General features: G+C 45.9%; 1 pseudogene; it reads right to left on the bottom strand.

Moving 5' to 3' along the window:
* Positions 1-6,397: 6,397 nt before the first annotated feature.
* On the bottom strand, positions 6,398-17,901 carry LOC116895230 (annotated as a pseudogene).
* Positions 17,902-25,941: the final 8,040 nt, after the last annotated feature.

The following is a 25,941-nucleotide window of genomic DNA, read 5'->3' as shown; positions in this document are numbered from 1 at the left end:
TGTGTAACTAGAGAAAAAATGCAAACTTTTACCCATTAAACTAAAAATCGATAGTGTTTTCAATGAGAGGTGCAGCTGATATTAGTTCATTTTAGCAGAAATCTATCTTATGAAAACTTATGTTTAAATTTTTTCTGCCACGTTGATAAGGGGTTTAGTTCAAAGGCACCACCGTCCATCACTGAGGGTAATTTAAATTGGCACAACCTTTCTAGAAAGCAATATAGATATTTATCAAGCGCACTAATAATTTTCACAAACTTTAACCCCGGATGTCAACTTCTAAAACATAAAAAAGAAAAGGGTTGCGCACGGAAACACCCTTTGGTGTTTGAACACACGGAGCAAAAGCCACAGCAGATGCTGCTTACAAAGAGGTCTGTTTGGAGGAACGGCAAGATGCTATCAAATAATTGATTTCCTAAGCTAATTAGCGATAGGAATCATCTGGAGAAGGGATAGTATGCAGCGCTGTAAATATGTAGTATGAATGCAGTTCTATATTAAGACTCAGAGGAGAGGGGAATGCTAACGCCTGAAGGTAAATTCCGCCACAGCTCGTGTGTCTGAACACTTGGTCCCCAGCTGGTGTGCCATTTTGGGAGCTCGATGGCAGAAATAGGTCCTTGAGGGTGGGCTGTTTGTGGCTACGCCCATTTCTTTCTTGTTCTACTACCCTGTGGCTGTCTCATGATTCAACTGATGGGACCAAAGTGCTTGGATTTGCGTTTCCTACCACGCCCGAAGTCCCTGAGAAACCGCAAGCCAACGTCAGTCTTTGCTGCAGGAAGTTACTTCTGCTAGGTATCCGTGGCCGTGGTAGGTCTGCTAGGAGAGTGAGGAGAAAGGCAACGGATACAGGAAGCAAGGAAGTATGGCAGAGTGTCCATCACCGTAAAGTATTGCCTCGAGCCTCTACAGTTATGGGTCATTGGATATTTTGGGGAGGGTTGTATTTTTACTTGAAATTTTTTTGCCCATTTTCCACTAAAAAAAAAAAAACAAACTTCATTATCTTACTGCTCAGAACAATATAAAAATTAATAATGAAGAATAGAAACAACAACCACCCCCACAACAAGTTCCAAAGTTCTGGAATTTCACTGTCGCCCCTCTCAAGCGACTTCCGAGGTGCAGGTTCGAGGCTGCATCCTCTGTGAACGCCCTCCTCAAGACCTTCGGTTTTTGTCAGCGCCTCCTTTGTTTTTCTATCTCTGCAGCCCACTCGCTTCACAGAGCACAACCCATTTGTTTGTCCTTTAGCCTAAAGAGCGGAGCCGCGTGTTGTCATCTTGACCTTTCAGGCTCCCCGAGAAGCATCTGATATCAAACAGGTGTCCAGTGCCTAGTTACAGCGGCTAAAGACGGCTCGTTCTGTGTCCCCCGATTCTGCCTTGGAACACGTACCCTTTCACAGACGAGGTTCCTGACAATCAGAGGATGAAGCTTCTGTGAGGCCAGGAAATGTCTGGAGCCTTTGGGGACTGACTCGCATGTTTCTACTCTGAATCAAGTGATCCAGAGCCCAGGTCAAGCCGTGAATGTTCTCTCTGTCCCTAGAAGAAACAGCATCCTCTGACATAGTTTGTGATGGACATTTCTGTCACCAGCTTTCACTTCCCTTTTCTACAGGGTCCTTAATAACCTTGGTAGCAAGACCCTCACACTGTGGCGTTTCCTACCTAGCTCTCTTAAGCTCTGGTCCTCTGTGCAGATCTGTAAAAGATGATGGTCTGGATTTTTTTTTCTCTGTGGCAATCAAATTCCTAAGCCAGGTATGGTGACTTAGGACACAGAAGAAGTAAATCTCTATGAGTTCAAGCTTGAGACCAATCTGGTCTGCATAGCAAATTCTAGGCTGGCTAGGGGTATATACTGAGACCTGGTCTAAGAAAGAAAGGGAGAGAAGGAAGAAAGAAGGAAAGGAAGGAATGGAGAAAGGAAGGAAGGAAGGAAGAAAGAAAGAAAGAAAGGAAGGAAGGAAGAAAGAAAGAGGGGCTGACAGAGATGGCTTAGTGGTTAAGAGCTCTGACTGCTCTCTCAGAGGTCCCGAGTTCAATTCCCAACAACCACATGGTGGCTCACAACCATCTGTAATGAGATCTAGTGCCCTCCTCTGGTTTGTCTGAAGACAGCTACAGTATATATATACATATATACATATATATATACATACATATACATATATATGTATAACCTTTTAAAAAAAGAAAGAGAATTCCTTTATCTTAATGAGGTAGCTACAAAATGTAGAAGTGTATTAGTCACTATGGCAAAATGAGCTCCAAACACTGATGATGCTCAAAATTTCTTTTCCTCCTAAAAATTAAAAACCCTATTGGAAAAAATAATGAATTGAATGTATACTGGTCACTAGGTGACAGGACGGCACAGGATGAGGTCTGTGTTCTGTATGCATGTGCATCCCAGGGTCTAGGGGTTCACTTCTTCCTGTTCTAGGAGAATTATTAGATCAAGCGATACCTGTGCGGCATCCAGCTGTGGGGAAATCAGTTTCATAAAGATGTATAAAACCCTTCTGAGCTGTGGATGGCAGGAAAGTGCAGTCTCAATTTCTAGGCAGGGCCCCGCCTGCTCAGGAATAAGCAGTGCGTTGCTAACCTGTCTGAAAGTGGAGTCACTCAACAGGGTATCAGATGGTGAGTTCTGCTTTTTGTTGGACTTCAAAGCACATTGACTTAGCCTGTTCTAGGTGCTGTGACAAACACCAGGATCTGGATGCCTTCTGACAACAGAAATTCATCTCTCACAGTTCTGCGGGGCTGGTCAGCATAAGATCAAGGGTCTGGTGGACTTAGTGTGTGGTGGGGGAGCTTCAATTTCCTCTTGGATGCCTCTTCTGAGTCCTTACCTTGGGAAAGGACAAGTGAGTTCTCAGTATCTCTGGTTTAAGGTCACGAATCCCATTCACGGCCATCCCGCCCTCATGAGATAATCACCTTCCCAAAGCTCTAGCTTGACGACATCAGCATCTTGGAGGTTAGAACTTCAATTTCTGAATGGAGAGGTGGGGCAGATCCTCAGACTGTAGGGCCACCACACATGTTGAAGATCTTCAGTCTTCCTTCAGTTTGTTGGCCATGAAGAGTAGGCTAAAAAAGCAACATCTAATTTTTGGAAAGCTACTTTCATAGTACATCTCCAGTTCCAGTCTCATCAAACAGGGGCCACTGTCACCTTCCCCTTCCACTACTGCAAGACCCTCCTCTGCTAAGAGGCACTTGGCCCTCACAACCTCACATATCTGATCAAATGCTTGTACCGTCCTCAGGTACTGGCACCGTACTCGGCCACCACATGTCTCCTCTATTCACCAAATGACCACTTTCCTTGGCTTTACATAATTGATTTTCTGCTGAATAATTCAGAAAGGGAATGGGGGTGGGGGCAGCAAAATTGCTCTGTGGTTAAAGGTGTCTGCTGCCAAACCTGAGTTCAATCCCCGAGACCGCCATGGTGGAAGATAAGAAGTGACTTCCACAAGTTGTTCTCTGAAACATGCCAAAATAAATAAATGAACAAGAGTGCTTTCTTGTAATTAAATAGAAAGAGAAGAGAAAATCTCTGTTTCACCAAAGGACTCTACTGTAGCAAAGGTGATATTTGGGGCAGAAAGGGAATTATGGGAATCAGAACTTAAGGACTGTGGCAGACAGCTTGGGGGTACGCTGCAAACATCAGAGGCTCGGCCCACAAGGGCTCGTTTCTCTTGTGCACACTTAGCTCTTCATGTCTGTGCTTTAGGGTCGTCCTCAGACCAGGACTCAGGCCGAAGTAACAAGTCCTTGCTGGTGTGTGCTAACTTTGTGGATGACTGTGATGGTGCTTGATATGACAGTCAAGCTTCTTAGTGACCCAATGCCACTCGAGCATCACTGACCAAACTTGACACCTGAGGTGAAGAAGTAAATACCTCTACAGAGAGAGGAAGCTCGAACAGAAGGCAATGGCCTTCTCCGAAGGAAACAGAAACGCAGACACTTGACACTGTGGTAGAAGAAAGTGCCTGTTCCCTCCAGTGGTGCCTGGTGGTGAGGTGGGAAGGAAGACGTGGCGGAGGCGTGGTTCTTAAACCGGGAGGGAATTTTGGGGTCATGTAGAGAGAAAGGTTTTGGGTGAAAAAATAAATAGAAAAAGTTGCCAATAAAGACTCCTGCTGGGTCGGACAAAAGGATCAGTGGAAGCAGTCGGTTCTTTTCGAAGGATGGAGCAACATTGCAAGGACAAAGCCTGCCGGCAGAGGCAAAGCCTGGGCTAATAGCAGAGGTTTGCACGGCCCTCTCCCGCTCCACTCTGAAGGGCTTTGTAGAACTGTATCAGGGTCACTTCCCAGAGGTGGACTCTCAGAGTGGCATTTTTTAGAGTAACAATTTATTTGTAACGGAAGAAAAAGGAACCCACCATTACCGGACTGTACAGATAAATGACTAGACTAAAATTTATATTGGATTTCCCTCCAGTCGGGTGGTTAAAAACAGGTACTCCGGTCTTATTTCCCACTTCTGTGAGCAGCGATGACATGTGCTGTTTTTATATCTCAGTGAGCCCTGACTGTTCCTTTTGTATTCTGGTTTTCGTTTGCTTGTTTGTGGGCTGTTTTCTTTCTTTCTTTCTTTTTTCATTTTAAAAAAAGTTTATGTGTATTGATGTTTTGCCTGCGTGTGTGTCTGCAATGTGAGGGTGTCAGATCGTGGCGTTTCAGACAATTGAGAGCTGCCAGGTTGGTGCTGGGAATTGAACCTGCGTCCTCTGGAAGAGCACCAATGCTCGTAACGGCCGAGCCATCTCTCCAGCCCCTATTTGTTTTAACTGACTTCTAGGACACCCCCTGGAAGCTTAAATTCCTGATATTCAGAAGCACGGAGTGCCCTCATGATCACATGGCTGACTGGGACCAGTGACTGCCACTGAGCACCGGAAGAGGACTATGCTTCACAGGGCGAGCCGGAGAGATCCACCATTTAAAAGTCCAGTGGCTTCTGTAGTGCACATGCTGCCTTCACATCGCTGTAAAGTCGAAACATGGGGTTGAACCATCATCCATCAGAAACTGTCGGTAACTGAATGCTCACTTCACAAAAGATCCTTCAGGTAGCAATTGGGGACAGTTTAAACAAAAGCTAGTGGATGTGGCCCCAGAATGTCATTATGAAACTCATGAATCAGACTTTGACTTGTGGTTTCATTGCATCAGACTAACTATTTGTTATCCCGAGGAAGATGCTGCTGGGACCAAGCCTGGGTTTATGAGCATTTTGATTAGCCTTAGGCCCCAACTGCCAAATGCCCAAAGCCCGACTCTTCAAATACATCACTTAGTCACAGGCATTAATGGTGTCAATGATGGTGGCGATTTGACCCAAGAAAATCTTAATAACTAACACTGGGTGTGTGAGCAGGATGCTGATGGATTGATGTGCTGGTTGTTTTCCCTGCCATGCACGGTTCTTGTTTAGCATAGCTGTCATGTCGGCTCTGTAGATTTGATGACAGAATGCTGGCAGAAGGCCACAGTCTGGAGAGATCTGAGAGAGATTTGCAAACTGTAACTTTCGATGCTTCTATTCATAAACACCAGGGCTTGTGGGTATTTGCAGGAGGCTCTGTCTTAATTACAGACCTAAGCAAAACACATCTGGACCTGTGGGTTCGGATTTCAAAAGTTTGGGTTCAGAGGAGTGTGTGTGTGCTCTGTGTGTGTGTGTGTGTGTGTGTGTGTGTGTGTGTGTGTGTATGCATGAATGTTCATATGTGTGTGCATGTGTGTGTTGGTGTTGACACAGGGTCTTGCTATATAATACAAACTGGTCTCAAAATGATGTCTTTCTCCCCAATAACTGGAGCAGGGGTGTTGTCCCTAAAGCTGTTATCTGTCTGTAGAATCCGTTCCCCCAAGAGGGCTGCCTTGTCTGGCCTCAGTGGGAGAGGATGCTTCTAGTCCTGCAGAGACTTGATGTGCCAGGCTCGGGGGGTACTCAGGGGGAGCCCCTACACTCTCAGAGGAGAAGGGGAGGGGAGATGGGAGGAGGGACTGTGTGAGGAGAAGACCAAGAGGAGGGGTCAGAGATTGGGATGTAAAGTGACTAAATAAAGGAAGAAAAAAAAAAGAAAAAATAATGTCCTGTGCTGTTTCCTCAGTGCTGGACTCACAGGTACTGGTCACTAGCCAAGCTCAGATATCTATTCTAACTAAACAGTTAAACAACTTCTATTTTCGACTTGATCTTGCCAGCTATGGTCATGCCATCATTTTAATGAGAACATGCATCTCGCCTCCACACACACTCCCCTATCTCTGACTTGCTGATAACATTGTTCCTGGTATTCTTGGTGACACTGGCTTTTGATGTTATCGCCCAGGAAGGTGACTGTTCTTCTAGCAGACTTGCATGGAAGCTTTCTGCTGCTGATCCCGACTGGCTTTTAGGGGCTCGCGTTGGCAAGCAATGGCCAGGTCCCAAATACTGGCAGTGCCTGAGCAGGAGGGCATTCTGACTGTGGCGCCATAGGTGGACGGGGCATGCTCGATGTGGACTCTGGCCTTAGCCCGCACCTTGTCTTGCAGTGAGTGACCCAGCAGCCAGCCTCCCTTGTGGGTCATTTCTGGCTGCAGTGGATCGGAAGCCCATAGCAGGGTAGCAGCTGCAGAGACAGTGCGGTACAGTTGGCAAGAGGGATGCTCTGTGGGGTATTGTTTCTCCGGTGAATGGCTCTGTCCCCACTCGGATCTCCTTCAGCTCCGGGGCAGGACTTAGGTCACCTTAAAGGATCCCATGTCAAGGGTGGGAAGAAAGCCAGGGATCCACAGCTGTGTTCACCAATGGGGTACAACGGGCACTTGATCGCAGCTTTTCCAAGAAAAATGGGTGCGCGGTGCTGGGTGTTCCTCACTAACGTCAGCACAGCAGTACAGCTTTGACTTAAGATGTGTGGGCTGCTGCCTCCCACCCCCACCCCTCGGCCATCTTGTCTGCTTCTCTCAGGGTCAGAAGGGCACCGTGACAGTCTTCATAGTGGCAGTCTAAGGCCCCTCTACTAAGCTTGGTGTGTTCCAGGGCCTGTGCTGTGGGAAGCAGACGCGCTTGCTGTCTCCCAACCACACACTGAAGTCACAGGGCAATCGGCAGGGCGAGCCGGGTTCCTGCGCTGACCTCCCAGGCATCACAGCCCAAACCTGTAGCCAAGTGGTCAAGTGCCTTCAGGGCTGGTGCTCTACGACTGGGGCTGAGCTTACTGCTTCTGGAAGCTTGCAGGAGAGAGGGCTCTCTCCTTCCCAGAGGGCTGGTACGGTAGAAGAGACTGTGAGAGAACAACTGTGTGCGCGTGCGCGTGCGCGCTGAGACAGAGTTTCTCTACGTAGCCCTGGCTGTCCTGGATCTTACTCCTTTTAAACCAGACTGGCCTGGAACTCAGAGACCCACCCGCCTCTGCCTGTTGAGTGACGAGACTAAAGTATGCACCACTGTACTAATCGGGGAATGACTTCTTAATCATCTTTAACCCTAGCCATGCATGGGGGCCGCATGCATTCGGACGAGTTTCTCCAGTTACCTCAACCAAATAAATGAACTCCTGACTCGAGTCTTAGCCCTGAGATTGGCTCCTACAATGTCCCAACGCTTTTGCTTTCCTGGCCACCTCACAGCAGCTTCTTAATCTCTGTGACGGAGTCCTTGCCTGCTCGCCAGCTTCTTCCTAGACTTCTTGTTTCCGTAGGAGCCAAAACCCTTCAGAACTATGCTCTCTCCTGCCACCTGCTGCTCTACTGTGGGTCTTGATGGCCCTGCTCCGCCTCGTGGGCATGGGCACTACGCTTTCTGCCTTCCTCCAGGTCACAAAGAACATCTTTCTCCTCTGTGGCTAATGTTCTTCCTGCCTCTCTCTTCACATCCACCATTCCTGCCCTCCCTCCATAGCTCATTCTCCTTTGGACATCACACTGGCCTTGAACTAGTCAGCCTTTCTGTTTCTGCTCCTACTACCCTCTCAGTTTGATTTTATTTATTAACCATAAACCAGATTGTGTCACCCACCGGCCCAGAACCTTCCCAGGGTCCTTTACAGATCTTCAAGGTCCATCAAATCTCATTTAAGTTTCCTTCTCTTACCCTCCCTGTGCAGGCCTTTGCTATTGGAGCCAAACCTTTCCCTTAAACTTCGGTTCTTGTGCTGTGGCGATGCGATGTGTCCCCTGAGATGCTGTGGGCTTCACTCCGGTCTCTGTGCCAGCCACACCTCCTCAGAAGTGCCTTCTGCAGTCAAGGCAGCTGAAACGCCGCCTCGCCCGGTCACTCACTCACTCAGCACCTCAGCGGCATACTGCTGAGATGGACATATCGCCTCAGGGAGGAAATAGCTTGTGTGTCTGATCGTAGTCCAAAATCAAAGGATGTCAGTGAGAAACACGGACAGGGCAGGAGCCTGGAGACAGGAACTGAAGCAGAAACCACAGAGGAGTGCTGCTTACTGGCTTGCTCCCCGTGGCTTGCTGAATCTGCCACTCAAGACCCCCTACCCAGGGGTGTTCAGAACCCCCTGCCCAGGGTGGCTCTGCTCACAGTGAGTTAGTTCTCTCATTCAATTAGTAATCAAGTTAATCTGTGGACTTGATAGAGGTATGTCCCCAATCCAGGTTCCTCTATCCCAGAAACCAACCCAGGATGTTCAGCTCATTATAATTCATGTCATATATCACTTGCCTGAATAGCTGTATGTAATTGCTTACATAGGTTCTGTATCATCCAGTGCATTATTGAACTCCTCGAGGACCAGGACGGAGCGCTGTATTTTCTTTCATCGTGTCCTTGTTGGGTTCTAACAATAACACAACCCATGGCATCAAATTACACAGAAAAATAAAATCCGTTGAGTCTGTCCTGGGTGCCACGCACCATATATTCTCCCCTAGAGGGACATTCAGTCACATGACTTAACGATATTGAGAGAGAGAGAGAGAGAGAGAGAGAGAGAGAGAGAGAGAGAGAGAGAGAGAGAGAGAGATGGCTTGGAGAACTCAGGGATGATGAAGATATCAGTTGTGGCAATGGGGAATTGAAGGTCAGCTTTGTAAGCAATTCAAGTCAAGCTTTCTAAGCGGTTGATGGAGGAAAAGCCCAAGGCCGAATGGTTGATTTACTTCCGCATGGCAAACCTGTGTGTTCTGAGTTGAAAAGCTTTTGCTAAACGTTTTAGGAGGGCTTTTGAGAAATGCTTGAGGAAGAATCCAGCAATGGGGTGAAAGGATAGGGTTTTCTTCTCATGTGTGTCTGTAGAATCTGGGGGTACTCTTTCCTACCTGGAAATAGCAGACTCTCTCACATGACCCAGGCTGTTTCTCTGAGTAGCACTTGAATATACAGAGAGCCTTTGATTACTCTCTGTGAGGTACATTTTATGTCGTTATCCGTGGCTTGGTGGGTTTTCAATCTGGTTCCCTTGCCCCCATAGTTTCTTTCTTTTCAAAGTCACCCCAGTTAGAAAACAATTGCTTCCCACGCATTGGAAACCAATTAAAATAGAAAACATTAAGTCGGATAAGTCATTGTCTTCTCACCCGTAGATGGGCTCATGATCCCCCGAGAGGAAGCGATTGTGGTGCTTAAATGAGAGAGTAAAGCTCCAAGCTTTACCAAGAGGAGATCGTCCAGAGGCTGCTTACAAGTTGCGGTGACTTTGAAATGTCTGGGCAACTTTTGAGCTCAATCAAGGAAAGTGTCACCCAAGCCCTTGTCAAAAGACGAAATCACAGGAAATTTGGTTCCAGATCTGACTGGATTATAGATGCTACTCATAAATCAGGGCAGCCTCCATTCTACAAATAGAATGAAATCTCCCGGCAGCCAACGGAGGGATTGTAGGGTCTGCAAGAGCAGAACAAGAAAGCTGAGCAGTAGAAGGAGCCAGGAGCTTAGCATCAGCTCCTCTGGGCTGCTTCTTTGGAAAAGGGTTGAAGTCAAGGGCACTCGCTTACTGCTGACTCAGGTAGAGTGGAATTTCTTGCTCTCGGGGAAAATCTTGGAGGGAAATATCTATTTCTTTAAGGTTTTACTTTGACCCTACAGCATTTAACACGAGCAGCCACATTCTGGTTTGGTCCAGTCTGTTGGGGCCAAAGGCAGGAATCGGCTCAAAAGCAGCGGCCTCCCGTGATCTCTGTTAACACTCGCAGGTTGTTGACAGATTGGAAGAACAAAAGCCAGAGCTTATTATATGGTGGAAAGGTCGTAGGCCTGAAGGTTGGTAGGCTAATATTTAAATGGAGAGCTGAAGTTTTTGTTCATTGTGTAAATATCTCCGAGTATGAGATTCTTCATGTCTACATCTATTTTCTTAAAAGCGTTTTAGGGAAGATTAAAACACACAATTTATGTGATGTGGCCTTTTGAATGGGCTCGGTAAATTACAATAGTTTCTCTTTTCCACAAATCATTATTTCATAAAGATTATAGCATACATTTTCCATAATGTGTGTTGTGCTGTGTTCTATGTGCATTTTGTATGTGCAGGCGTGTGTATGCCTCGAGAATGCAAGAGGAATCTAGCGTCCGTTTCCACCTTCTTCCCTTGAGGCAGGTCTCCTGCACTGAACATGGGCCTCACTCAGTAATTTTTAGCTAGGGTGGCCAGCAAGGCCCGGAGACCCTCCTGTCTTTGCCACTCAAAGTTAAAGTGTGCACAACCATGCCTGGTTTTTCACATGCGTGCTAGGATCTAAACTCAGGTCTTCATGCTATGGAAAAGGTGCCCTTGGTCACTAACGCCACCCCGCCCCATTTCCATGTTCTAAGTCATCCGTGTATTCTCAGGAAGAAAAAGAAAGCATGGAGCAGAGAGGAAGGAATAGAGGGTTGGAAGAGAAGTCATGTTCTAACCCGAAACTCACGGATACTAATCTTTTCATTATTAAACTTTTCACACTTGGACAACATCAATCCTCTTTTTTTTAATCTCATTGCCCGTCAGGTTCCCACAGCCGTTTTCTCTTTCAGAGGTGACTGGGGAATGCAGGCGGGTTTTAATATCACCACGAGCAAAACATAATTAAGGAAGTAAATCTGCTGTGCCCAGATGTGCCTTGTTCATTACAGAGCCAGTCTGTAAAGTGGCTTTGAGAAGTCGTTTGTGGCTTGGCATTATTTGGAGGTCATCAGGGCCTGCAGTCAGCGCTCTACAGTGTTTGTGTTTGCTAAGAAAACCACAAAACGTGTCATCTTCTAGACTCTTCTCTGGGTTGACCTGTGTTCTTTTGGTGATTACGCATTGCCCTGCCCAGTGCAAGCCACACAGAAGGTCTGAATGTAACATATACTTAGCTCTTCAGGCTGCTGGTTTTTGGCGTGCGTGTGTTTTAAAAACAAAAACAAAAACCCACGGACTCCTGTAGCCCAGGCTGGCCTAGAACGTCCTCTGTAGTGGAGGGTGACCTTGAACTCATGATCCTTCTACCAAGTGCTAGGATTATAGGCATATGCCACCAAACCATATACCATCAAACCCAGGGTCTTGTGCATGCTAGCAACCACTCTACCGACTGAACCATAGCCCAAGGCAATGTGCAAGGCTGAAGTGTTGAGAATTATGAACATGGTTTCCCAAAGGATGCTGGTCCACTCTCTCTCCTCTCCATCCCTACTTGTTATCCATGGAGCTGGGATCTTCAAATATGTTTTTAGACCACAATATGCTTTGAATTTCATTTCCCTTAAAAACCCTTCCCTCTGACTCATTATATCAGCAATGATATGTATTAATCTGCGACAGAGTCGATTGTAAATCTGTTTTTGCCAAGTCTTTGATATCTCATGAGACAAGTGGAGTGACTGCAAAGAACTGCAAATCTGAGACAGGAAATCCACACTCTGGCGGCTCCAGGAAGTGGCACTTTAGTACTTCCTGGTTAAAGAAATGCTGAGGACAGCATTCTCGCTTTCCCTCTGTAAGCACTGAAAATGCAGTCGTTCTGTTTCTTGCAGGGTCAGGCTGCTGCTTTCTCCAAGTGAATGGGACAGGCTTTGGCCGAGAGCTCTCCTCCAGGAGCAGGAAGGTTGCACAGTGCCCTCTACTTACAGAAATTGGAGTGTCTGATCTTTTCAATTCATTAGAGAAAGATCACAGATTATTACCAAACTCTCTTTCCTCTGTCTGTCTGTCTGTCTCTGTTTCTCTGTCCCTGTCCCTGTCTCTCTGTTTCTCTCTGTCTCTCTCTGTCTCTGTCTCCCTTTCTGTCTCTGTCTCTCTGTCTCTCTGCCTCTTCTCTCTCTCTCTCTCTCTCTCTCTCTCTCTCTCTCTCTCTCTCTCTCTCTCTCTCTCTGTCTTCCTGAACCAGTCTCCCATCTACAGTGCTTTGCAGGGTCTCCTCTTACTCTTAATGTCACTCACTGTTAATGGAACTCACCTTTCCAGAGTTGGAGACCCTGCAGGGATGTGCACTCAAACAGGCCTCCTGGGTCACTGTTTTGTTTGAAAAGAGCTTTATTTAGTATAAAAATCTCCACACAATTCACCACAACCAATTGCAAAAGCTCTCTGTAAGATTTTACCCAAGAGATGTCACAAACAGCCCCGCACTTTAGCACACCGTAGCCTAAGGAATTTCTTTCCCACGTGGCTGGAAGGTCAGAGGTCCTGAGACATTACTGCCGGCCCTTGGTAGCTGGAGGCGGAGTCTAACGGTTGGATTGAAGTGCACGTGGTCCTGCAGGTCTGGTGATGCTGTTCACTGTCAGCCCTGTCACCTCCCTTACTGTCTTCCCGTTGTTCGTCCCTACTGCTCTGCACTGATGTCCTGGAAGATCAAGTGGGCGGAGGCACACAGCTGATTGTATAACCTGACAAGGCCACTGACAGCGTATGGTTAAGGGGGAGGTTTTATCGCAGCCAGAGGCATCTGAGGACTCCAGAGCACAGAGAGAAGCAAGTAGATGGAACATGGCCGGCAGACTGGTCATAGGTGAACTGGTTCAGGTGGAAAGACCATTTCTATCACCAGAGGCATCTCTATTTTCATCCCTGATGATTGTGCTTTCAAATTCAGCAATGGCTTCCCCTCAGTAACTAGCAATTACAAGCACAAATCCATATTTGAAAGCCACACAGGTGCTGCTCAGCCACTCAGGTGTTCAGTCAGTTGTGTGACCTTTTCGTTGCACAAGCTGAATTAGGTAGGACACAATCGAGAAGTAGCTTCAGGTTTTCTCCATCACTGTCTGTAAGCACACTGGACGGACTCTCTCTCTCTCTCTCTCTCTCTCTCCCTCCCTCTCTCTCTCCCCCTCCTCTCAAAAGGTTATTTTTATTTTATGCGTATGACTGTTTTGCCTGTGTGTGTGTTCCTGTACCACACGTGTGCCTAATGTCTGTAGAAATCAGAACCGGGCATTGGATCCCATTGGGCATTGGAGTTCTGGATGGTTGTCATTGGATCCCTTGGAACTGGAGATCTGGATGGTTTTAAGCCACACTGTGGGCACTGGGAGATGAACTCATGCAAGAGGAATGAGGGCTCCTAACCACGGAATAATCTCTCTAGCCTCTCTCTTACTTTTTGAGACAGGATCTCTCCATGAAGTTGAGCTTACTCATTGGCTTGAGTGGTTGGCCAGCAAGTGCTGGGGACACTGTTTCTGCTGCCCGAGGTCTGGGGTTATAACCACAGGCCTCTGGTCTCAGCTCTTTATATAGGTGCTGGGAATTGATAGGTCCTATTACCTATCAATTTAAAAAAAGTTTATTCTAAAACCTAATGGTTTAAAACAATAAGCATTTACTACCTAATTTCGGTAGGCTAGGAACTCAGGAGCAGTCTGGCTACTTGGCTGTACCTCTGAATCTATCATAATGTTCCAGTCAGGATGTTGACCAAGGCTGGTGCCATCAGAAGGCTTGGCTGAGGATGGAGGGTCAGCTTCATAACAGGCTTGGTGAGTTAGTGCTGGTTACTGGGGGGGAAGTTTCTATCCTTCCCCACCTGTGCCTCAGGACAAGGCAGTGGCTTCACCCACAGGAGAGACCCACTACGTGGAAGCTGTAAGCCTTCTACAGAGGCAACGCTGTGTTAACAGCACCCCCTTTTGGTTGCATAGATCACTGTTATATACATGCTGGTAGGGGCTCGAGTTACTAAGGATGCTAGAAGTGGCCGATTCTTACAGTGTGTTCTCTAGTCCCCAGTGATCGTGTCCTCATGCAGGGCCTAACCCAGAATCCCATCATCTGAGCTGGGCCTAGAGGCAGGTGAGGACCCCAGGCTTAGTTGCACCAGGGTGTCAGTCCCTCTGCACCTGAAGGTCTGTAACTGAAGAGACACATCGTCCGCCCCTCCCACGTCTGACGCAAAATGATGGACATGTGTAGGATGGCTCCTATGGATTTCCTCATGTCGAAAGGGAAACAGAAGGCAGTTTTAAGTCCAAGCAGACACATGCTGCAAATGCTATAATTAGGATTTAAATAGTCCCTGTCCTCGGAGAGGTTGTCTATGGCTCTTGGCTGTAAGACCTGGGGTTTTTGCTTTGCCCTCGGATCATTTTCACTCCATTAAAGGTAAGCTGTATTAGAGTGAAGAGATTCCTCCCCCTTTCCTGTCTATTAAAGTGTGTGCGTCTGAAGGTGGGTTTTTGTTGCAATGTCTTATGCTTTCTGTCCCTTTGTTTCAACCCTACAGTGTTTCTGGCAATGTGTGTTCCCCAAACTTTTTACATCACCTGCACAAGGCTTGTAGGCACGATTTGTTCCTTTAGTCAAAAGCTCGGCTAATAAATCTCCTTAAGATAAGTCTCTTTACGGTGGGGGTTTGTTGAGACAGCTGAGGGACAGTGCCTTCGGTTTTGTAGGAGCACCGAGGTTCTCTGGAGTATTTCCTAGACGTTTTCTAAATTATGAAAACAGATTTTGAAGTCAGTTATGTCCACTTCATCCCCAGACTAGGTTTCTATGAGTTGATCTTTGACCGAAAGCCACCCCTCACTAATATGCCTATCACCTGGGTAATTTTGGGATCAGATAGTCTTCAGTTCTTCCTCAGTTTACCACCCCTCTCACATACTGCTATAAGGAGCAAGAATCCAAGCAGCCCATCTGATACTCTGCCAGGAGATCTCCTCAACTACATCACCTGGTTCTGTAGATGCATTTGTGTGTTGGTGCTTGCACATGGAAGTCAGAGGATAACCACTTCTCTCTCTCTCTCTCTCTCTCTCTCTCTCTCTCTGCCCCTCTGTCTTTCTCTGTCTCTGTCTGTCTCCGTCTCTGTCTTTCTCTTTCTCTCTCTCATGGAATAAATAGGTGATTTTGGCTTATAGTTCCTGAGGGGGATCTATAGAGGTGAGGAAGGCATGGCAGTTTATGGCAGTTTGTTGAGACACTGGACTGGAACTCAGCAAGTAGGCTAGGCTGGCCGGCTGGTGAACTCTAGGGATCTGTCTGTCTCTGCCTTCTCATTGTTCTGAGGACAAGCATAAGTCACCATGTCTGGCTTTTTTAAAAAGTGAGTTCTGGATTTGATTTGATTTGATTTGATGTGTCCTAGGCATAAAACAGCTTTGGCCACCAAGCCAGGTATTAAGCTAGGATTTACAAAGGACAGCCATCTGCTGTGCTCCTGGCTGGTATAAAAACAGCATCACCAATGAACGAGGTGTCTTTTTGCCCATTGGCAGAGGGAATAATCCTTAATAACAGACTTCATGGAAGAAAAATTTAGACACATACCGGAAATCTAAACATTATTTAAGAATGAGCTTTGGGGGCTGTTGAGATGGTATGAAGGTTAAGAGCACTGACTTCTTTCAGAGGACCTGAGTTCGAATCCTACCATCCACACCAGAAGGCTCACAATAATCTTTAACTCCAGTTCCAGGGGATCCAACATTATCTTCTGGCACACATATCCATATGGCACACACAGGCACACACAGGCACACATACCTAAGTAAAAACAAATCTTAAAAAAAATTACACACAGATTTTCAGGGCTGGACAGACAGCTCAGCCGTTAAGAACAGGATCCTTCCTGTAGAGGACCCAGGTTTGGTTCGCAGAACCCATCTGATGGCTCCCAACCATCTGTAACTCCAGGTCCAGGGGAGTCGATGCCCTTTTCTGACCTCCTGGTGCGGCAGGTTTGCATGTGGTACCCAGATACGCAGGCAGGGAAAGCACTCTTACACATAAAAATAAATATAAAAGGAAATATCCGGATGTGGTGATGCACACCTTCAATCCCAGCACATGGGAGGCAGAGGCAGGGGGATCTCTGTGTGTTCAAGGCCACCTGATCTATACAGAGAAATCCTGTCTCAAAAAACAAACAAACAAACAAACAAACAGAACAAAACAAAAAAAGGGCTGGAGAGATGGCTCAGTGGTTAAGAGCACTGGCTGCTCTCCCGGAGGTCCTGAGTTCAAATCCCAGCACCCACATGGTGGCTCACAACACCTGCAATGAAGTCCAATGCTCTCTTCTGGTGTGTCTGAAGAGATCGACAGTGGGCTTGGATACATAAAATAAATAATTCGTTAAAAAGAAAGAAAGAAAAGAAAAAAGATAAATGAATAACCTTTCATATCATCATCTAAATGCAAAAAAAAAAAATAAAAAAAACCCTATATAGTAAAAAGGAAACAGGAATGCCAGCATTCCTTCTTTCTGAGCAAGAAGATTACAAATTCTTAATTTTACTTGTGCTTTTGTTTGTTTGGTTGGTTTTTGAGACTGTATCTCTCTGGTTGTTCTAGAACTTACTATGTAGACAGGGCTAGCCTTGAATTCAGAGATCCGCCTGCCTCTTCCCTGAGTGTTGAGATTAAAGGCATGTGCCGCCATGCTTGGCTGTCAAGCCATAATTTTCAATAGCAGGAGCAGTTAATGTCAAGTTTGACAGACGGTAACTTACCTCATCTTTAAAGGTAATCATGCTACCAATTTTAAATTAGTGCCCATGGTAGGTGGATGTGTGTTCATGCCTACGTGAACGTGTTCACCTGAGAGAGGGAAGACTCCTTTAAAGAATTTCTGCACAGACTCCTCCAGGAGACCACTGCTTGGTGATATTGGGCAATTTAACATTTACTACTAACAAGTAAAAATTTAGATTTCTTCTTTTTGTCCCCTTATTCAGTTTGTATTCACACTCATAAACTTAGTTGTGCAATCTAACTAGACTTTGAGGGGAATGAGGAAAATCTGGAACCCAAAGAACTTCAGCGAAAGCAAAGGTTATGGTGTACAGACAGAGTCCCAGCGCTCTCCTGAGCTACAGAAGGAATGGTGTGCTGTAGGCAAGATGTCTGCACGTCAGAAGAATTAGAGCTATTCACACTGGCAATGGTGATCTTGCCATCCCTGGACCCCGAACACTCCATGGCGTCTACAATGTTCCTGCCTTCTTTCACCTTTCCAAAGACAACATGCTTGTCATCCAGCCAATCATTCTCGGTAGAACATATTAAAAACCGGACCATTTGTGTTTGATCCAGCATTTGCCATGGACAAGATGCCAGGACCTGTTGCTTCAGCAATTCTCATCCTCAAACTTTTCTCTGTAGGGGTTGGGGATTTAGCTCATTGGTAGAGCGCTTGCCTAGGGAAGCGCAAGAGCCTGGGTTTGGTCCCCAGCTCCAAAAAAAAGAACCCCCCCCCCAAAAAAAAAAAACAAACTTCTCTCTGTAGATGGACCCACTACCAGTGGCATCCGGGCACACGAATCCTGGAATAATTCTGTGAAAGGGGGAACCGTTCTATCCAAGTCCTTACTCCTCAGTGCTCAGAACACGGAAGTTTTCTGCTGTCTTTGGAACTTTGTTTGCAAATGGATCCAAGGGGATGCAGCCCAAGGGCTTGCCATTGGTCCAGATGTTGAACAACACGGTAGGGTTGACCATGGCTGCAGCAAGGGGTAACAGCAGACAGGTGCAGGTGCAAAGCTTTGATTTCCCCTTTTATTTGAACATCTGTCTTTGTCAAATTATCCTTAAAAATGGAACGTAAGGAAGAAACAGAAATAGAAACAATTTCTGTAGGATTGTTTCAAACAGAAAGAATAGGCGAAGGATAGTCAAACTACTGTTTACACAGCACATCTGGGTGAGCATACGGACTCGCACTGCTCACACGGGCTTTCTGTCTCGGTGCTTTCCAAACCACGCGTTTGCTGATGCAGCCAAAAGACAGGAGAAGCCCGTGGCTGCACAGGCTTCTGTAGTCTGCTCCTCTCCGTCCAGTGACTCCATCAGCAGACACCAGCGCCAGTGGCATTTACAGCCAACACCCCATCCTCTCCCTCTGTGTAGTCACCACTCTTCTCTGGGGTCCACTGTGTGCTGATTCAAAAAGTGCAGCCAGGCAGAAAACAGATGTGAGCGTGCTTGGCTTTCCCTGTATATCCTTACCTTGAGGACTCAGTCTTTAGTGAATTTAAACCTTTTCACCCCTTGCTTGTCATCACTCACCACAGTTACCAAACTTTATGGCTGTTCTCAGTAGGAGGGCCAGTCTAATACCAGTCATTCCATTATAGAGAAGCAGGAGTCAGGTGTCACGGGGCTGGGCACGGCGGTATGCACATTTAATTCCAGAGTAGAAGCAGCGATATCTATATCTATATCTATATCTATATCTATATCTATATCTATATCTATATCTATATCTATATCTATATCTATATCTATATCTATATCTATATCTATATCTATATCTATATCTATATCTATATCTATATCTATATCTATATCTATATCCATATCCATATCCATATCTATATCTATCTATATCTATATCTATACCTATACCTTTATCTATATCTTATCTATATCTATACCTATAGCTTTATCTATATCTATATCTATATCCATATCTATATCTATCTATATCTATATCTATACCTTTATCTATATCTATATCTTATCTATATCTATATATTTCTATATCTATATCTATATCCACATCCATATCTATATCTATACCTTTATCTATATCTATATCTTATCTATATCTATATCTATATATTTCTTTTTTTTTTTTGGTTCTTTTTTTCGGATCTGGGGACCGAACCCAGGGACTTGCGCTTCCTAGGCAAGCGCTCTACCACTGAGCTAAATCCCCAACCCTATATTTCTATATCTATATCTATATCTATAGCTTTATCTATATCTATATCCATATCCATATCTATATCTATCTATATCTATACCTTTATCTATTTCTATATCTATATCTATCTATTTCTATATTTATATCTATCTATTTCTATATCTATATCTATATCTATATCTATATCTATATCTATATCTATATCTATTTCTATATCTATATCTATTTCTATATCTATATCTATCTATACCTATCTACCTATCTACCTATCTACCTATCTATCTATCTATCTATCTATCTATCTATCTATCTATCTATCTATCTATCTATCGTCTATATATCTAGTTTCAGGTCAACCTAGGCTACATGACTAGACCCTGTTTTAAAAAGGAAGGAGTGGGAGTAGAGAGGTGGCTCTGCTATTAAGAGCACTTCTTGCTGTTTCAGGGGACTAGAGTTAAGGTCCCAGCACCCTTGTCATGAGACTTACACTACCTCCAGCTCCAGGAAGATCTGATGCCTCAGGCTTCTAAGGGTACCCATTCTAATGTGTGTACATTGTCTCTGTCTCTGTCTCTCTCTTTCTTTCATATACACATACACAAACATAAGCACATGTGCCTGCACACACAGTCATGCATGCATTCATACACACATATACAGAATTAAACATAATAAAATAGAAATTAATTCAAAGCTGTTATAAACATGACTGTGTCGTTTACTGAAGGAATAAAGAAACAAGGTGTCCCTACAGCTCTTTATTTAGAGCATAAATGCATGTGGTCCCCTGGAGAGCACTGGAAAGTACGTTAAAGTAAGAAATGGACCCCGTAGAAGTGTCAGAATCCTTTTGTGCCAAACTTTAAAGAAAATAGGGACAGGAGCAATTTCCCCTTTTCATCGTGGTAAGCCTTAAGAAGTACACTCCAAAACAATGCAAGTGTCACTCAGAAAGTGTCACAAAGGGAGGACTACAATCGTGAAGCTTGGTATGGTGACATTTCCCTGTGTCCTGAACAATCCCTATGGCCTGCTGTATTCAACAAAGACCAGTTACTTCCCATCAGAAACTCCTCCTTCAAGAAACCCCTTTCTTCTATGACAAACTCCATTTTAAAATCCATCACATTGAGGTTAAACTTTAAAGCATCAGCATGTTTTTTTTTTTTTTCACCTTTCTCTAACTTCACAAATATCCTGTGTCACAGATAGGTACAACATTATTTCTCCAGGTTACAGGTAGAAAAGCTACAGTTATTCCTTTGGTCTAGCTGAAACACTAGACTCATTGTCTAATCCCAGCCCCAGCCCCCAGTCCCAACCTTTCAGTCTCTGCTTGTTTGAGTTTGGGATTTTAAAATTCCACATGTAAGTGAGGTCATGTAGTACTCTTCTTTCTGTGCCTAGCCCATTTCACTTAGCACAATGTCTTAATAACCAGGGCTTTCTTCTTTAAGGCCGAGTAGCATTCTATGGAACAAAGTCGCTACATTTCCTTTATTCATTCCTTGACAGACATTTGGGTGGGTTCCGTGTCTTAGCTACTGTGGGTAATGCAACGAACGTGAGATGTCTTTTTGATAAACGGTTTGTTTCCTTTGTCTATATTTGTTTGAAAGAGAGAAGTGGCCTCATCATATGGTTCTTATCCTAATTTTTTAAAAAAGAAACATCTACACTCTTCCATAACATCCATACGAACCAGGTAAGATTGTTGCGAACGTCTTATTTTTAACACCATTGGATATAATCTCAGGGAAATCATTTGGCCGCAGAGGGCACTGCCCAGGACTTGGATGTAGGAAGCCAGTGCTCAGTGGTTTCAACAGGTGCTGCCCTTAGATGACTATTGTCACCTAACCCTGCAAATCACTCAGCAGTCGGCCACATAACAAGCTTCTACCATATTACCTACTTTTAGATACAGAAGAATTATATATTTATAATTTTCTTGAAAGTTTTGAGTCTCCTAATAGGGACAAACCGGTCACTCACTAAAAGGGGAGAAAGTCAATTTTGCTTTCTCTCTTTTTCTTCCCTATTTCTCATTAGAGGTGGCTGGAGCATTCTGGAGTCTGGGTCCTCTTTGCTGTACATGTATCTCGTCCCCGAGATGTGCCACTCGGGTTACTCTGTAAGCCAAAGGGAAACAGAAAAGGGAGAATAGGGTACAAACAAGACAAAAAGCAAACTAAAAACTGAAAGGCAGGGTGCAAGTGGGCACTAGAAATGGATGATGTTATGGTTCCTGTTAGAACAGTTTGCAAACTTGGGTGGAATGTGAAAGCCACAGTGTTTTGGCGTTTTAGTGTTGTTTCTACTGGGTTTGATTTTCTGGGTTCTTCCTCTGTCACATTCTGGCAGACCCAGAGGAGCCATTTCTTTTTCCCTCAGCAGCTACCTGTCCCTCCAGTTTCGAGTGATGGAGCTGGCTTCAGCTCAACACAGAGGGAAGGAAGGTTTCAGAAGCACATGGTCCCCTCACTCCCATGGAGACGGGCGAAGGACAGCAGCTCCCGTACTTCTCTCCAGGGCGAGGGACAGCAGGTTCCTGCACTTCATCCTCTGGTCCCATTGCTGGCTGTGCTCGTCTGTCATGCAATGCTTATTTGGTTTGCGCCATGGTTCTCTTAGAGTTTGAGAACACTACGGCTGGAGAAATCCTTAAAAATCATCCAGCCCAGACACGCTCCAGAACTGAGAAAAATGAGCTGGAAGAGTGGAGACTAGGGCAGGCATCAGGCTTTGCCGCCTCCAGTCTGCAGCGTGTCATGTCACTTCTCCTGTGGTGAGGCCATTTCACCAAACAGCAGGTGTCCTCTGAGTTGCTCACCCAACACCAACGGCTGGGGTAGGACTCTCTCCCGCCCACCCTCCCTCTGCTGTAACTTGCTGTTCCCACAGAAATGTGAACTCCAACATACGTCTCTCCTCACCAGATCCATCCAGATGTGTTTAAAGCCCGTTTAGGCCCTTACTCACTCACAGCTGAAATAGTCTGTGTCCTATTTTATCAGCTTGGAGTCTCCACACAGCACGGCCAGGGCCTTCCTCTTCCCCCCTGTTCCCTCACTTTACCTAAACGGCGGGGCGCTTCTATGAATAGGAGAGTCCCCAGCTGCATTCAGCTGTGGCATTTCCTCCTCTAGTTAAAAGCATGGCATAAATTACTGTAATTCTATCGCTATTTGCTATTTCGGAGTGATTCAAAGTGATTCATTTTGTTAGGGTGGTCCTAAAATATCACATCGCTCCGAGGAAAACACACACGCACACGCACACGCACATGCACGTGCACACGCCAAATCTGTGATTTGATAATAAGACTCAGGCTGGAGTTCCTTTAGGGATTAGCAGGGCCCCAGATTTGTCATTTATCTCATATAGGAATGAACTCAGGAAGTTACAGGTGCCGCTGGATGATTCCAGCAATTAAATAATCAAAATCTCTTACTTCTTTTCACTTATCAACTCATCCATTTGCCACACAAACGAACCCTACATTCTATACATACTCCCAAACACCTCCGTCAGTGAGATGCTATACATCCTCAGCAAACAACTCCATCAGCGGCCCTTGCTAAAGGGAGTAAGCTCTCCACATCATAGAGTTCACCAAAGAACTGCCGACATCCGGTCAGTACACACATTTCCCTTGGTGCAGATGACAGCGGCTCCAGCTCAGAGATGTCCACTCCGTGTTGACCGTGTGGAGAGGACACAGGTAGGAATGACAGCAAAGCTCGTTCCTGGTCTTGAGAGCCCTTTGTCTCTGGCACTTATAAAAGTCTGTGGCCCGGCTACATAGAGCTTTCCTTCACCAGCGATGGCTTTCTGCAGAGTGACCAAACGAACGCTGCAATAGCTGAGGGGTTTTATGGACGCCATTAAAGGTGTTAAACTGCAGGAGCCATTTCAGTAATTTATTGCTGGCTTCTGCTTCAGCTCACAGCCCAAGCTGTACACAGATAATTACAACACAAAGCCCTTAACAAAATGCCAGCCAGAGGCTGGTTTTCATTAAGTCACCAAGGATGAGGAGGAAAGTGCCCAAGGTCGGCAGAGGCAAGTTCAGGCTGACAATCACTGAAAGGGGCAGAAACTTCTGATCATCCCCATGTCACGAAGAACATGTGTTCAGGTGGACTACATAGCCCCTACCCAGAATCCCTCCTTCGGAACCCCCTGGGAGGGAGACACCATCACACGACCCGATCTAGGTCCCAGGGGATTAAGTGACAGCTATGTGTGCACCTTCTGAGTCTCCTTATAGATAAAGCTACTGACCCTGGCATCTCCGTCTGCCAGACAAGGATCCTTCATCCCGGAGATGGGGGAGAAGCAGAATGTTGGGAGCTCGGGTCCCCAGAGAGCCACGTGGTACAGAGCTGTCTTGCCAGCTACGATCCCCGAGGTTCTGGACTGCTCTGGGACAAAGAGAGAAACCATAGTGACAATCCTGTTGTCCCTGTGTTAAGGAATGCGGCCTGCAGTCTGCCTGTAATCAGACTCAGGGTGTGGAAGGGCGTGGTTTGCTGGAGACGTCCTCAGGGGCGGAGCATGCCCACGTGGTGGGAAAGGCGCTGCACAGTCCAGGCGCAGGGATGAGTGCAGTTTCTGAATCCAGGACCAGGTTTGCGTTTGGGCAATAGTGAGCTAGGCAAGAGAGAGCCTCAGTCTTAAGATGCTTCAAATGGGGTCTGCCTCCTTCATGTCTGCATACGCATCGTAACCCCAGAGCAAACAGCTCGCGATATTTGTTACACCGACCTCTAACAGCCTTGGTTTGAATAACGGGCCATGTCTTGTCATATGCGGCACCATGTTCTTCATTGTGCGTGCGTGCGTGCGTGCGTGCGTGCGTGCGTGCGTGTGTGTGTGTGGTGCTCCCCCTGGGTCCCCATACAACGTGCACTGCAGTTTTCTAGGGGCATTCAGGAATGTACAACCTTTTGACTAAATCTAACAACTGTTTGCTTTCCAGAAGGATAATTGAATTTCCCCGGCGACACTGGTGTACCTCTGTCTTATTTCCTAACTTTCCTATGCTCCACTTTCCTACCTTCCTTTTAACATTTCTAGTTACTTCTGTATTACTGGCGATTGTACCTAGGGCCTCATGAATGCTACACAAACCTCCAACCACCAAGTGGACCCCCAGGACCTCTGTACTTACTTTTATTTTATCGAGAGCAAATTACTTTTGAAAATTAAGGAGTTTTTAAAAATTCTACTTCAGGGGCTAGGCATGGTGGTGCATGCCTTTAATTACAGCACTCGGGAGGTAGAGGAAGGCAGATTCCCGTAAGGTCAAGTCTAGCCTGGTCTACACAGTGAATTCTAGGATAGCCAGAGCTACAGAGTGAGACCCTGTCTCAAAAATGAATAAATCAGTAAAATTACCATTTCAATAATTAAATTTATGCTTCTCAGTCCTGGATGGGATGTCTTCATTGGACATTCCCTTCAGGGCTCAGGGACCTAGGCAGAATGAGGTGGGAAGCCATCACCACAGGAGCCAGAGATGATGGCTGACGCAAGGAAACAGTGTCTTCCAGACACAAGAGGACTGATGCACATGTGAGCTCAAGGAGACTGTGGTAGTATGCACAAGGCCCGGGCAGGTTTGAGCCAGATGGCTCCAGGGCTGAGGGGGATGTTGACCCAGGTTCCCGCCCCAACCAAGAAGCTCTGCTCAGTTGGTAAACATCTGTAGTTTTCTCTAATGGCGTCTCACTAGACGTATTAACCACACTCTAGAGTAGGCTCCATGCCCAGCAGTAGATGTCAACACAAAAGGACCTCAATGGCATTGTTGTACACTTTTTTGTCCCATGTTGCTTCACACGGGTATTTTTTTGACTTACAGGTCTTTTGTGGGGATGTGTGCATTTCTTGGTTTTTCGTTTGTTTGTTTATTTTTTAAAAAAGAAACAGAAATAAGTGCATGGGATTGGGTGGATAGAGAGATGGGATGGATCTGGGAGGAGTTGGGAGAACGGAAAGAGTGATCAGAATATATTGTATGAAAACATCGTTTTCAATAAAAAGGAGATACTCGGCTTAAGAAAAGAAGCAAGCCGTGTTCCACGTTCCAACTTCCTGTTGAAGTCTGTAACTGCACCGTCTCAAGACTCTTCCGTCTGCCCCCAGAAGGCCTTTGCTCAGCTGTGGGGAATGCTCACTCCTGACGCTTCCACAAAGTTTAACTTCTCACTGCAGTCACACATCTCCGGATATATATATATATATATCTCAATCCACCCTTCCAGTCTCTTGTCCTTCTGCCCTGTGTTGTATCTTGGGAGTTGTGCTGTTAAACTCAGGCAGCAGATGGATTTAACCCAAGAGAGAACTTGACAGGGAACCATCAGGTGCAGGCAGCAGAAGAGGATTTGTCCCCACGTCCACTTCCTATTGCGTGCTAAGACCTGTCTGTACAGCATTGCCTCCTTCTGACGAAGCCTACAGCTTCTACCGGGCGGCTGCGCTTGGGGTACACACAGCTCTGACTTGGATTCTGGCTGCTGTCTCTTCACACGCTCTTTCTTGACAGGGCTGGTTCCGTGCAGCTCACCGCAGGGAGCGACAGCCCTCCTGGGTTTCTCTACACTTTGCTTTAGTCACTCCTTCCAGACCCTGCAGCTGGTCAGCTGCAGTTCTGTGTCATTTGAGTTTCCGGTCAGGAGGCTGACTACAACTTGTGGATCCACTGGAGACTCCCAGGAGATCAGATTCCATACAGAGCCCCAGGTTTCATCTCCTATGTTCTGGGCATTTCTCCAGGACAGAGAACTAGCTGAGCCCACACTTACCATGTACGTGGATGG

The sequence above is a fragment of the Rattus rattus genome, chromosome 3 (genome assembly GCF_011064425.1).
Source record: "Rattus rattus isolate New Zealand chromosome 3, Rrattus_CSIRO_v1, whole genome shotgun sequence".
In the NCBI taxonomy this organism is placed as follows: Eukaryota; Metazoa; Chordata; class Mammalia; order Rodentia; family Muridae; genus Rattus; species Rattus rattus.
Note: the sequence above shows the minus strand (reverse complement) of the source record. Positions and strands in the feature narration are given on the sequence as shown.